This window comes from Arvicola amphibius, chromosome 2 (genome assembly GCF_903992535.2).
Source record: "Arvicola amphibius chromosome 2, mArvAmp1.2, whole genome shotgun sequence".
NCBI lineage: Eukaryota > Metazoa > Chordata > Mammalia > Rodentia > Cricetidae > Arvicola > Arvicola amphibius.
The window spans coordinates 53,372,131-53,385,194 of NC_052048.2; the positions used below are offsets into that span (position 1 = coordinate 53,372,131).

Below are 13,064 nucleotides of genomic sequence, written 5' to 3' on the forward strand. Positions count from 1 at the left end.
TGGATCATTGTATTGCTGTAACTGCCTGTTCTGAGAGGCAGGTGCAGTGCAGGGCTTGCTCACTGTGGAACCCAGGGGCCAAGGAACCTGGGTGATGGTATGTCTGGCTTCACAAACAACACTTTGGAGTGCTACCTGCTCCTGCTGGCAACAGAGCCACCAGTTAAATATGCAGCTGTTTAAGAACAGGAGTGTTTGCACAGCAACCTTCAAATTTTCTGATCCTTGATGAAAGCTTGTTGGTTGTGAATGATTAACTTCAACATGCATGAGGAAATATTATCCACCTCAGTGTCAGCTGTATTTGTATGTAAGAAAAAAAATAAAACTGGCCACACCCTCAGCTGGTATCATTTGGGGTTGAGAATCTGTGTGCTCATCCAGCGAGTGCACCAGGCAGCATATTTCGAGCAGTGCAGGAATGTGGTGCATGGTGTGTGGCAGCTCTCAGTGGCCATCCCATTCTGCTGGAACCAGGAGGAAAGGAATGGGTTCTGTAAGCCTCCGGAATGTACAGATGCACTGAGGAGCTAGAGTCGAGAGAGGTTTTGGTAGGGTGCACCTCCAGTGGAACCACATTCTATGTGGAACATCCGAAGAGTATGGTTGAAAGGGTTGGCTTGAGAAGTCTGTCCCCGTGTCACCCGCCCAGCAGCTTTTGCAAGCCTATCTGAGGCGTAGTTAATCTGTCACCTGGGGAGCTGTCCTTCCTAAGTACTTTGATTCTGATGCAGTGGTGTCTCCATGACCAGGGCTGGAGGAGCTGACAGAGGGAGCTACCGTGTAGCATCTGCTGGGGACCCTGGATTACAGGAAGAGAGAGTTGGATATAGGATTGTGAGTCTGGTGTCCCCCAGCTGTGGGTTAGAGGTTCCTAGGGGCTCTTGAAGCTGGTATTGATCGGGTGGTTATCTCTTCTGTCCTTTATCTGGGAAGAAAAATTGTGATTAGACTTTCATGTGGACTTAAGAGTGGAGTAAGGGGCGGGTGGGGGTGAGGGAGGAGGGAGTTTGGGAAAACCAAAGCTGACCAGAAGGGCCCGTTTCGTACTCAGGTTTTCCCATGGGTTTGACTGAAATGATGTTCGGTGTGAGTAATGCTTTGAGGTGATTCTTGGGGTTCAGTTACCTTACTACAAGCTCAAAGCTTTGCTCATTTTCAGGGCGGAAAGCGTGCATGCTGTGGGAGGGGAGAAAGCAGGTGCTTTGCCTTCCTACCCTACCTCTTTATTGTCCTCAGGTGCAGTGCCATTTGATATTGGCAGTTCTGAAATACATTGAGCGCATTGTTCCCAAGCTGCTGGGATTAGTGCTGACATAAATGGTGGGTCCTGCCGCCAGCCTTCTGTATGGCGATGGAAGGGGAGAAACCCAAGCTGTAAATGAGTCTCTGTTTTGGGGCTTTGTAGTGGCAAATTACCCGAATGTCTGAATTGAAAAGGTGCCTGGTTTTATACCATCATGAATACCCAGGCCTTAGATAAATATTGACACCAGCAGTGTGACAGGCCTACCATTTGTCTCATGCCCCAGGAATAAAAGGTCTTTTCTCAGGTGCTCATGACCTTATAAACCACCCTGACGAGTTTGTGCAGGTGCTCTTCTGCACTGTTTCTCGAGGTTTGAGAATTGGTTTTTTTCTTTGTGATTGGGCAGGTATGGTCTGACTTGATCTCAACTGGTTCTGGCTTATTGATCAAGGTTGGGTTTGCTGCAAGTGAGGGTAATCACCAGCACAGCTTTGCTGCCATCGGGCTGCCCTGGGATTGCCCTTTTAATGGCATTGGTTGGATTTGAAGACGGAGTGTGAAATCGTGATAGGAAAGGGAAAACTTGTATAGAGCCGTCTGCTGCAGATATGGAGCTCAGAGCTGAAAGCCTTCCGGGTAAACCATGCCCGGTCCCAGACCATACTTTGACCCCTCTTATGGAAAAGAACTAGTCTGACACTTCTGAAGATAATGCTGTGCAGCAGCCCCCTCACATGCTTATGGTCCAGGGAAGTCCTGTTAGGGTCACTTGATATAGGGCAGAGTGCTGAGCAGGTTCATAGCTTTGGGTTTTTTTTGATGGCACATGTGAAAAAGTGTGATTGGTGGAACTGGGGACTGTTTTTGCATAGGAAGTTGTAGGTGGAAGTTCTGGCTGTGCATGAGGCAGAGTCTCAGGTGTGTGACCTCATGTGTGTCTGGGTTCCCTGCTGAGATGGGAAGATGCTCTGTGGGGTGACTATTCTGCCTCTCTTTGCACACACAGGGTCTAGATATGTGTGTTGTATTTCTTAGGATTTTGTCTTTAGAACTCCAAAAGGGGTCATTTATGTGTGACTTTTGCTAGGACTTCTAATCAACTTTGCTGGTCCTCGCCCTAGATAGAGTAGAATATCACTCACTTCTTGTTTGGCTAATAGAGTTGCCTGCTTATATCTGCTCAGGGAGCAGATGACCTAGGACTGTTCAGTTTCATATGGAGAAGCAGTGACTTGCTACTGTGAGCCTCATTGATGAATGAGTAAAAATCAGAGAAAGGACTATTTGTCCTATAGCCAGCACATCTATGTTTCCATTAGATGTGGTGGTAGAATTGACTGTGTTTGAGGAGATGTCTCAGGATGCCTCATCTGAGTCTCTGCACTTACCCAGTGGAAAGGAAGGCCCCTGTTGTCACGCAAGAGCAGCCTGTGAACGGTGCATGCTGAAATACCACTGTTCAGGCAGACCCTAACTGTGTATCTCGTCGGGAGCTTCAGCATCAGAAGCAGAATGAGTTCCACTGCCCTCCTGGCTCTCGAGCAAGACAATCATGCTGTGGACAGTCTTTCATGTTCGTAGTATTTCATGATGTTTTACTATTGCAGAAAGAAAACCGGCTTTTTGGTATTAGCTAGGCATTTCGTAACATACTTAAACTTTTAAAAGCCCCTTGGAAAAATGGACAGAATGAAATCCCATGGCTATAAGCTAGTTAATAAAGTTGTTAACTGCTTGCCGTGCGGCTGACCTTTCAGAACTGTGTCTTCGTTAAAATATTTAGCTAGATACTCCCACGCCTGCCTGTGATGCAGAAGATGGGTGCTTGTGAGTCTCTTCATTTTCTCATTTGGTTGATTTACTCCTGGGTTTCTGCTTTCTGCATTTGGGTAATCTTCAATTTTAAGTTTTGGTAGGCAAGAAAGAGAGGCTGTTGATCAAGGAAATAATGTTTACAGGTACGCTACGCTTAAGTTCCTGTATATGCATCATGGTAAATTCCAGTAAACATGGGTTTTTATATTTGAATATTTGGATTACAGATTCTGGATGCTTGGGCTTCATAAAGACTCACAGTGACATCACACAGTCATACTAGCAATCAGTGAGGTGATTTTAGTTGAAAATTCAAGGGCACATGTATGTAATGGAAGCTGACAGTCCACTAGGCAAGGCCTTTTTTTTCCTTTTTTTCTTTTTGCTTTTTTTTAATGAGATGTTTCAGCATGCTAAAGTCACACTCACTGATGTCATTTGCCTAGTAAAGCTTTTATATGGCAGTGAGAGGAAAGAATACTGATAACTAAGGTAAGCTGCTGTTTCTACAAATGGATTTGTTTAAAACAAGCCACTTTCATTTCCTTCCTCCTCCCTTTTAGTGGAGGAAGATAGGCAGCATATTACACATTGTTCCTTTGTAACCCGGAACTTATTTGCTCAGAATGATCCTTTTAACCACTTATTATAAACAAGGGCAGAGGGCTGGAGAGATGGCTTAGTGATTAAGAGCACTGGTCTCTTCCAGAGGAGCTGGTTTAATTCCTGGCATCCACATGGTAGCTTACAACTATTTGTAACAACAGTTTCAGAGCATTTAATGCCCTCTTCTGACATCTCCGGGCACACACACACACACACACACACACACGCTTAATAGTTGGGCATTGTGGTGCACATCTTTAATCGTAGCACTTGGGAGGCAGAGGCAGGGGGACTCTCTCAGTTGGAGGCCAGCCTGGTCTATAGAGCGAGTTCTAGGACAGCTATACATAGAAATTCTGACCCAAAAGAAAACCAATGAATGAATGAATGAATGAATGAGTACTTGAAAACCCCTGATCATTACATGTCAAAAGTAAGTCAGTATTGAGTTTTTTCCCATTCATTTCTGTGATAGGAAGTTTTGTACTAATATTTCCCCAGTTGGCTATTAGGAGATAGGTTAGACTTGTGTGTGTGTGTGGGGGGGGCGGGGAGGAGGCATACAGAATGTTATCATTTCCTGGTTCCATCTTCTTACTGGAAGATGGCGTTTAGGATGTGTGACGGGTGGCCCAGATAGAGAAGTTTTGTTTGTTTGTTTTGATGTATGCCTGTTGTACTCAGAGGAAGTAGTGCATCATGGAGCCTTCATTCTTCCTGCATGTTTATACCTCCTGCCAGAAAGACAAGTGTGGAACATGGCCACCCTGAGCAGGAGTGCTCCTTATGGAGCCGTGCCGAGATGATTGTTTTGCATCTTAAGCAGTTGTCCTCTCAAGACTCTTACTGTAAACACACGGATGTGAACCTATGGGCACGAATTAGAGAATCATTTAAGGTGCTGCAGCAGGAGCTTGGCCACACTGTTGCTGTGGACAGTGGTTTTTATCAGAGCTGACAACTAAATTCTGTGGACCATCGGAAGTATCCATAAGGGCAGCCAGTTTCCATCTTCCTGTGTATACCCCAACTTAGTGAATATTCAGCTGTCTTGTGAGCACAGAAAACATTATCTTACAGTGGATGACTCTGTAGGAAGCTAATCTCCCGAGAGAGCACTTTTGGTGGACTTACCAAAGCCCTTGAAGAACCCAAGATTCTAAATTTGTTTATTAGATATCCTTTTCTCTCAGACTCATGCATCTCTCATTTTCTGTCCCTTTTGCCCACCTGATTTTTGTTGCAAAAGCCCATTTCCTGCCTCAGTAGAGCACTGGGAAGACTGCTCCTCTACTTTCCCTAGGAGCATTGCTATCTTTGGAGTGAGTGACCACGAGTGGACACTGTCTGTTCCCAGCTATGGTGGACCCATCTTGAGGTTAGGAAGTGCCTAGATTCTGAGGTAGAACCGCATTTTATACTATAAAAGGTAGTTTGGGGCCCCATGGGTGGGTATTGTGCAAACAATGAGTTCTCAAAGCCCTGCAGACTTTAGACTCTGGAAGTGTGCGTTTGTGATTCCTTGGTGGAGGTGATAGAATAGGGAAAGGACAATTCTGAGGGCTAGCATTCAGCTCTGCTGTCTCACTCCCGTTTCTCAGTCTGTTTGAAGCCCTCTAATTAGAAAGTCAAATGGTGGCCCTCTGTACCTCGTCCCACTTCGGTGGTCATGGTAATGTTCCTCTGGTGGTAGATTTATGAGATGGTCAGGCCTGTGGCAGGCAGTCATTCCCTGCTCAAACGAATGCCATTTGCTTATCAAATATCTACCAACCACAGCAACAATCATGGGCTAGAGCGCACCTTCCTCGTTGAGTTAATTCGTCTGTAGGGGTTAATAGTGCACAGACCATGTGGGATTCTTCTCAGTGTCAGCCTCTACCAAGGATGCTTAAATAATGAAATAAATGTACCTATTTCCTCCCTCTTTTCCAAGCAAAGATTTTGTAAGGAAGACGGATCCTAGACTCCTGCTGTAAGTAAGGTGTGATGCTGAACACAGATGCTGGCTGTCTGTAGTGATGGCAGCAAAAATGCTGTCTTCCTGGAGGAACAAGGAGCTAATTCTGTTCTGTGGAAAGACTTTAATGGGCTGGTGATTGGCACTCATGAAGGTCTCATCTCTGAGAGCTGTTAGGATTGGTATAACGATTGATTCAGCTGCTTGTTAGGTGGGCCAGGAAGCTCTGGGCTCTGCTTTGCTGCTTTGCCCTTTCCTTTCTACAAGGTCCTTGATGTGCTTGGCCTTTAACAGTTTACTTTACTTTTTTGCTCTGTGTCCTCTTTGCTCCTCTAGCCTCAGTTCCCAGGCTCGGAAAACAAGTTCCTCTCAACTCCCCTCTATGGCTTACTTTTTTTTTTTTTAAGTCTTTTCCATCATAGCAGATCTTCATTGTCCTGGGATGCTCCTGTACTCATGCACTATCATAGGGGGTGCTAAATACTGCTGAGGAGTATAGAGGTTGTCACCAGGAGTGCTGAGGTCCTGTGGTCAGGAAACTGCTTATAAATCCACGTAGCCCATTGTGGTGCGGAATGCCCACTTAGTGACTGTTCTCAAGAGAAACTTCAGCATACTCTTCCTCAAAAACCCTAGGGTTTTTCTTTCTTACAAATATGTCCCTTGTGCCACATGAACTACCAGTGGAGGCCAGAAGAGGGCGTCAGATCCCTCTGGAACCCTTACAACTGGTTATGAGCTGCCATGTGGTGATTAGAATCATTTTCCAAACACTTCAGTTAGAAGAAACACATTTTTCTGCAGCCCAGTTTTGGCTCAGATCAGCCAGTATGCAACTTTTTATCTACTACTGGGAGATACTTCCTGGAGCCATTTGATTGTGGTTTTTGGTCAGGAGTCCTACCTAACCAGTACAGTTGTAAATCTTCTTCTTATCCTAATTTATATCAGAATTTATTTAGTCATTTAAAATTATTTTATGTGGCTGGGCGGTGGTGGCGCACACCTTTAATCCCAGCACTCGGGAGGCAGAGAGGCAGGCAGATCTCTGAGTTTGAGGCCAGCCTGGTCTACAAGAGCTAGGTTCCAGGACAGGCTCTAGAAAACTAAGGGAAACCCTGTCTCGAAAAACCAAAAAAAATATTTCATGTGTATGTATGTTTTGTCTGCATATTGTCAGTGCAATACATGTGTGCAATGTCCTCAGAACCAGGAGGAAATGCCAGAACCATGGAGCTTGAGTTACAAGTTGTTGTGACCTCCGTGTGGGTGCTGGGAATTGGACCCAGGTCATCCGGAAGAACAGTCAGTAGTTTTACTGCAGCCCCATGTATATGCTTATTCATGTATATATACATGTGTAATTAGGATAAATTGCAGAAAGTCTTATGGCAGACATATACTCAAACATTTGTTGAATTTGGCAATTATTAGGTACTAGAGGAAAAAGATGTGTATCTCTATCAGATTAACCACTGTTAGGATAGAGTACATTCAAGACCTTCTGAGGTTATAAAGGCAGCATGAGTTGGCATTGGAGTTCAGAGGCCCTGACCTGTAGATGCTGGATGGTAGAGTGCTTGCCTAGCACATGAAGTCCTGGGTTTGATCCATAATACTGCATGAAACAGACATGGTGACACATGCCTGTCATCCCAGGTCTTGGGAGTGAAAGATGGGAAGGCAGGAAGTTTGAGGTTGTCCTTGGATAGAGCACTTCCAGGGACCAGATTGGGCCACATGAAAACACTGCCTTAAAAAAAAATCAGAGGCACACACTAATAACTGAATGATTTAAAGAGGAATGGGTGAGTTTTCATCCTTGTATGGCTGTATTATTATGGCTGGTGTGTTGGCTTCTCTTTTAAGTCACCTCTTAGGCCTCCCTTATTCTCAGGGAAGATGGCTTTAGTAGCATTTTTAGAATTGGAAATAATTGCAGTTATTAGTGCCTTTCTGAAATAGAATTAACCAGAAACACAAAATGAGTGGCATGTATCTTGTTGGGACACCATTCACTTCCTATTTCCTTATTCACAGAAGGTATTACATTGCTAGACCTCTGCGCGGGGCCTCATGTGACTGTGGCTTATTTAAGACTGAGGATGTTTTCCTGAGTGAGAGAGCCCTTGGGTGTGGACTCCAGACGGATGAGTCTAACTTAAGTTGCAATTCTATTGTTCCTAATGTAATGTGTATTAGCAGGCTCTTCACTGTGGGCTGGGCAAAAGCATCTACGTTAAAAAAAGGGATATAGGATATGTGATGTCTTGGATTTAAGTGTTTCCTGCATTCACAAACCTGGCAAATGGATGTAGGGGCCATGACAGTGATTTCATTGGAAGGTTGCTGTGTGACATAGGAGTTCCCAGAAAGTACAAATGCAGAAGAAACAGCCTAAACGCTTGGAGCTCAGAGGGCTTGAACAGTTTTTGTGCTTTAGAATTCTCGAAAAGACCAGTCCTGCCTTTCCTGGCTCCAAACAGGCAATTTCCTCTTTAATGGGTGACAAACATTGCAAGTTTCTGAGGTTGAAGAAGACATGGATAGCCAGAACCTAAAAAAATATCATGAACAACGATTTTTCCGGGCTAGCCCTGGGGACTTGCTGGTACTCAGAAAACCGGCCATTGGGTTGCCTCTACCCTTCTCCCCCCCTTGCTGTGTTTACTCAGTTTAGCAAAACATCTGAAAGCTTAAACCAAGAAAAGCTCTGGCTGTCCAGGAGCCCAGCCAGGCCTGAGTAATGGGAAATAGATTCACTTGGAAACCAAACTGCAAAGGGAAACCTCATTCAGTGGGAGTGCTTGTCACAGATTTAGGACCAGTTCCTTCTGCTTGGAGCTGTTTGTCCGGTTGTGTGAGAGCCGGAAGCATGCGTTTTGCTGTGCTTCACTGTGAGAGTCTGCCTGCAGAGGCCTTGTCTGGGGGTGGGAGGGCTGAGCTCATTCTGCTGTCTAATAAAGTGGGGTAACTTCCTTACGCACAGCTTACTCAAAAAGTTAGTGGCACTTTTTGTACCTTAGCTTCCGAGAAGTCAATGAATTATTGTTCGCCAACTTGGAAGAATGCTTGCCAAGTCTGTAACGTGTGGTTCAGGCTGTAATCCAGGAAGGTGCTGGTCAGATTATGGAAATGCCGATTAAGCCTATAGGATTACACTGGAGCACGTTTTATTAGAATTTCCTTCTTTCCAAGGAACATAGGCTTTCCAGTGTCCTTTTCCTGCTTGGGGAGTTAAGAACTTGCTTGAGAAGAACTTGGGAGCCAGGCTGGTTGTGCATACCCCAATCCTGACACTTAGTGGTACAGGAGGATCAAGGTCGTTCTCAGTGTTTCAGTGAATTTGAAGCCAGCCAGAATTACATTACATAAGACCCTGACTCAAGAAAAAAGGGAAAGAAAGACATGTTTATTTGTTAACATCACTGTACATTTTTAACAAAGCTCTTGTGTTATTAAGAAACAGATTTGTAGTGCTGAGGATCAAACCCAGGATCTTCTGAGTACTGGGCAAACCCTCTCCCACCGTGTCCACCACAGCCCTGAGTTATCATATTGCTTGATGTTGGGGATCAAACCCAGGACCTCACGTATGCCAGGCAGTCACTCTACCTGGAGCCCCTGAGATTAACTTTTGACATCCATCTTTCTTTTGTAGTTGCTGCTTCACTTAGATTATTTGCTGATCGTGTGATGATTTAGAAGCACTGGTTACTTATAGTTAGTTCCAGCCCAGTTTAACAGAAATTTCAGCGATAACTGAAGTGTCTTTCCTCCATGCCGTGCACATGCTCTATTGAGTGCTTGAAATACATTAGTGTGATAAGGAGCTGAGCTTATATTTTCTGCTATCTTAATACAAGGCCACATGGTAGTTCGGTGTACGTGGTGGTAGTGATTTCTCGGGCTATTTGAAATTCTCTGGCTCAGGGCTGGGAGCTTGTTGGAAATATGCTTAGCTGGAGCACAGGGTTGTCGTGCCCTGTTAAAAGTGTGCTTTTCAGACACGATCCTGAATAAATTTGAGCTGTTCTCTGCAGCCCTACCTCTTGTGTGTTCTGCAGACAGTGGGCCGCATGGCATCTTTCAACAGATAGCTGAAAATAGTACCTATGGCTGAGTTCAATTGTTGGAAGATCTGCACGCTCTTTGTGCAAGAACAGGGGCAATTTGTGTTGTGACGGTGGTTGGTGATTGCTCAGGGAAAGGCCGCAGTTGGCAGAGACAGAATTCCCGGAGGTTTCTCTCCTTAGGTACAGGAATACTTTGACAGTGTGTGTCCTGCTGACAGATGAATTGTTTGACAAGAGAATCTGAACCTTCCACTGAAGACCCATTCACCTGTCAGGCAGGAAGGGGCAGCCGTGTTTCCTGGAAATATGTGGGAGGCTTAGATGTGTATGCAGGTCAGCTGCCACCTGGAGGAATGCTTCTCAGTAGTTAACCCTTTCACTGTTCTTGGGATGGGAAATTAAAATTCATATTCTTTTCTGCTACTTCTGGACTAAGTATATTTCCTTTAATGTTGGAAAACGAGTGTTGGTAAGTATATAAGGCAAAGGGTTAAAAAACGTAATTTTTTAATTAGGAAAAAATATCCTGTGCTTGTAATTGCTTTATTTAGAACAGCCAACTAGAAACAAGTTAAATGCTTCTCTGCAGACAGCAGATAAGAAAATGTAGGATGTTCATACCAAGTGTTATTCAACCATCAAAAGCAGTGACACTTAGACACATGTAATGAGATTCATCTATGAGCCTTGAAAGCATTTGTGTTAAGTGAAATATTCCAGACACAAAAGGACGGATATCTTATGATTCCACTCACGTGGTGCCCAGAGAAGTGTTTTTAGAGACAATGGTGGTTGGCATATCCGGGGCAGATTGGAATTGGGAACTTTATGCTAAAAAAGTCGATACTGGTGGTTATGATGGGTATGTTCAAATGTATGTGTGGTCGCTGAGCAGCAACTTACAAATGGGTAAATGGTGAATTTTATGTTATATGCATTTTTCAATGAGTGAGCAAGTAGTGTGAGAATTTATGTTTTGACTGATGCCTATTATTTTATTCCTTGTTATATTTCCACAGAAGAATTACATTGTTTCCCTTATTTCCTGCTAAGGCATTTGAGGTCTCACAGTTTCTTTAGGGATTCAGGACGACCTTTCAAACTTAAAAGCTTGTCTAGGGACAGGAGCTGTTGCAGGCAGGGGCTGTTAGCCGTGGCACCTTTGTTCCGTGCTGCCTACAGGTGCTGTGGGAGAGTGGCCCTTTCTTAGGCAGTCCCTTGGCACGTGTGTTGATCTGTGGCTTTTCTGGTTCAGTGACTCCCCACACTGACCAGTGAGGGCTAACACACTTAGTGTCTTGTCCTTGTAGCTGCTTGCTGTCATCTGCTATCATGTCCCAAGAGCTCTCAGCTCTGGATTACAGTGTGTCAGAAAAAGTTGTTTCTCACAGTCTGCTCTAAGAAGCAGAAATGATTAGCATTTCTGAAAGTTAGTTATCTTTCCTTGCAAGGAAAGACAAAGCAGTAGATATACAGCTTTAAATGGACATGTGAGGGGTGGGAAAAGAGAGGCCTGATTTTATCTCAGAATGCTCCAAAGGAAGCCTTAGTGAAGCTATAGAAAGCTGCTGAGCCCAGCTCCTCCCCTGACCTGTGCATCTGAATCTATAGCTTCAGGAGCCTGGAGTCCAGGTCTCAGCAGAAGCCAGTGCTCCCCAGGCCAGAGGTGGCTCGCAAAGAGGTTTTGTTTGACCTATCCCTGGTTACTTTGTTTTGTTTTGTTTTGTTTTTTAAAAGGAAATAAAAAGGTTTTTTTCATAAGAATTCAGATTTTGAGCTTCTCTGGAAAGCCTAGCCTGGTGTCAGCATTGGTCCTTGTCTCTGGTGCCAAGGAGTAAAGGGCTGCGTAGGTAGATGGGCGCGCTTCCGCGTTAATCTCAGTCCCTCTGCCCTTCTACCTGCTCTGTGGCTTCCGAGAGGTCTTATAAAGTTCTCTTCAGTTCACCCTTGCCAGTTCCCTGTGATGATGTAAACTTTGTGCTGTCGTTACCCCTCAAGACAGTGTCCCCATACCCTTTCTGATAATCTGATCAAAACAGAAGGCAATAGTCCAGCCGGTCCTTTCGCTGATGGAGGGAATTCTCTCCAGCTGGGTTTTCTCTCCCAGGTCTAAGCTGCCAATGTTTGCATCCTCATTAGTAAATGCCCCCTAAGTGTGGTCAAGCTCATACTTCAGTATGTGTTTTAAAAATTACCACCTTCAATCTTTCTGGTAACTTAATCTCTGGGCAAATTGCTTTTAATTCAGACTGTGCCGTGAACACAGATGGGCCATTTGTTTCAAGTGCAGAGTGACTTTTATTTAGATGAATGTCTTTGAGTTCACAGTGAAATGGCTATCAGCTCTAGGGTAGTATTGATTGAAATGTCTCTGGAGTAAGTTTAAAAGACAGTCACCATTTATGATTGGTAGTATTGTTAATTAGCGTTAATGTCAAGGGAATCAATAGCCACGATGAAAGATGTTGACCCCCCGCCCCAGGCCTGGATGGACTTGTGGCCAGGAACTGCAAGGCAGTGAATGCTCATCTTGATCACCCCCAGTGGCTTCTGCTCCTGATGGATTAGGCTGGCTGTGTTCAGCCTGTGGTTAAAGAAGCTTAGCTGAATGAACATTGCCGAACTTGCTCTGTCTGCATCTAAGGCTAGAGCTAGGAGTGCCGGGGAGAGACGCCCAGTTCTGTACAGGATGGTGCTACTACCTGAATGCTGCATCTGTGTGGCTTCCCTGGCTGGGGTTATCCCCAACATACATCCCACCAGTTGGCTCCCTTCTCTTGGGATTGTCATTCCTAATTTTGTTCATCGCTGTAGGCTTCCTATTCTGAATCGTGTATTGTTCATTTTTTAAATGTCACTTGAACTTTGTCTATGCTCCTGAACTTTTAAAATTAATCTTAGATTCTTGTTTAGACCAAGATTTTCAGTCTGACTAGTACTGACCCTGAGTTGCTGGATACCTGGTGTGAGACACTGACTGTTTGGCTTGGTGGAGTGTTGAGAGTTTCTCCAGATATCAAACCTCAAGATCTTAGTGCCATCTTCCACCATCACTGACAGCTGGGCATCTCTCTGACATTGCCGTGTGATGTGTGTGTGTGTGTGTGTGTGTGTGTGTGAAATCACTCTTGGTGGAGAACTGCTGGCTTAGACTGAAGTGCTGACAGCCTGATCTCTCTTTCTGTAACTAGTGTTTGTTGGTACTTTAGTTAAACATTAACTTTTAAAAAGTCATGGATGGTGTGCTGCATTAACCCTAGCAGAGGCAGGCTGATCTCTGAGTTCTTGGGCCAGCCTTGTCTACGTAGCAATTTCCAGACCAGCAAGGACAACATGGAGAGACCCTCTCTCAAAACAA

General features: G+C 44.7%; 1 protein-coding gene across 1 annotated transcript in view; it reads left to right on the forward strand.

The window, feature by feature from the left end:
* The window catches only part of Lrig1 (leucine rich repeats and immunoglobulin like domains 1), a 102,473-nt gene that overhangs the window by 23,977 nt on the left and 65,432 nt on the right, over window positions 1-13,064 (forward strand).